The 371-nt window shown below is 36.4% G+C and overlaps 1 protein-coding gene across 1 annotated transcript in view; it reads right to left on the bottom strand.

The window, feature by feature from the left end:
• The window catches only part of LOC119589334 (glucose dehydrogenase [FAD, quinone]-like), a gene marked incomplete at both ends in the record, with an annotated part of 61710 nt that overhangs the window by 51349 nt on the left and 9990 nt on the right, over positions 1–371 (bottom strand).

Genomic DNA, 371 nt, shown 5'->3' with positions numbered 1-371 from the left:
TATGTCAGATACCTTAAAATTCACTTTTCGATTGAAAAATGTAGTTAACGAGTGAGATCAAGCATCAAAGATAAGGCCAAACACTGTATTTTAGTTTCTCAATATATGAATATACCGTTATCAAATTTCATATATGCACTTTGTATTTTTTGTTTATTTCATTATGCCATGTCAATAACTCTTATAACTACCTGAATAAAACGTTTTGAAATTGAACTTATAATTGGCCAGTGAAGGTAACGTAAGTGTTTGGTTCAATCGGAGAGCGTGATTGGACGATCTGGAAGGAAAGGGAATGTCGAAGCACAGATGAGATGCGGCTGAAGAGGAGAGAGAGCTTAACGGAGCGGAGAAGCGAGGGAATTAGTGAC

Source organism: Penaeus monodon, chromosome 25 (assembly GCF_015228065.2).
Source record: "Penaeus monodon isolate SGIC_2016 chromosome 25, NSTDA_Pmon_1, whole genome shotgun sequence".
Taxonomy (NCBI): domain Eukaryota; kingdom Metazoa; phylum Arthropoda; class Malacostraca; order Decapoda; family Penaeidae; genus Penaeus; species Penaeus monodon.
The sequence above is the reverse complement of the archived record's forward strand: the minus strand, read 5'-3'. Positions and strand labels throughout refer to the sequence as shown.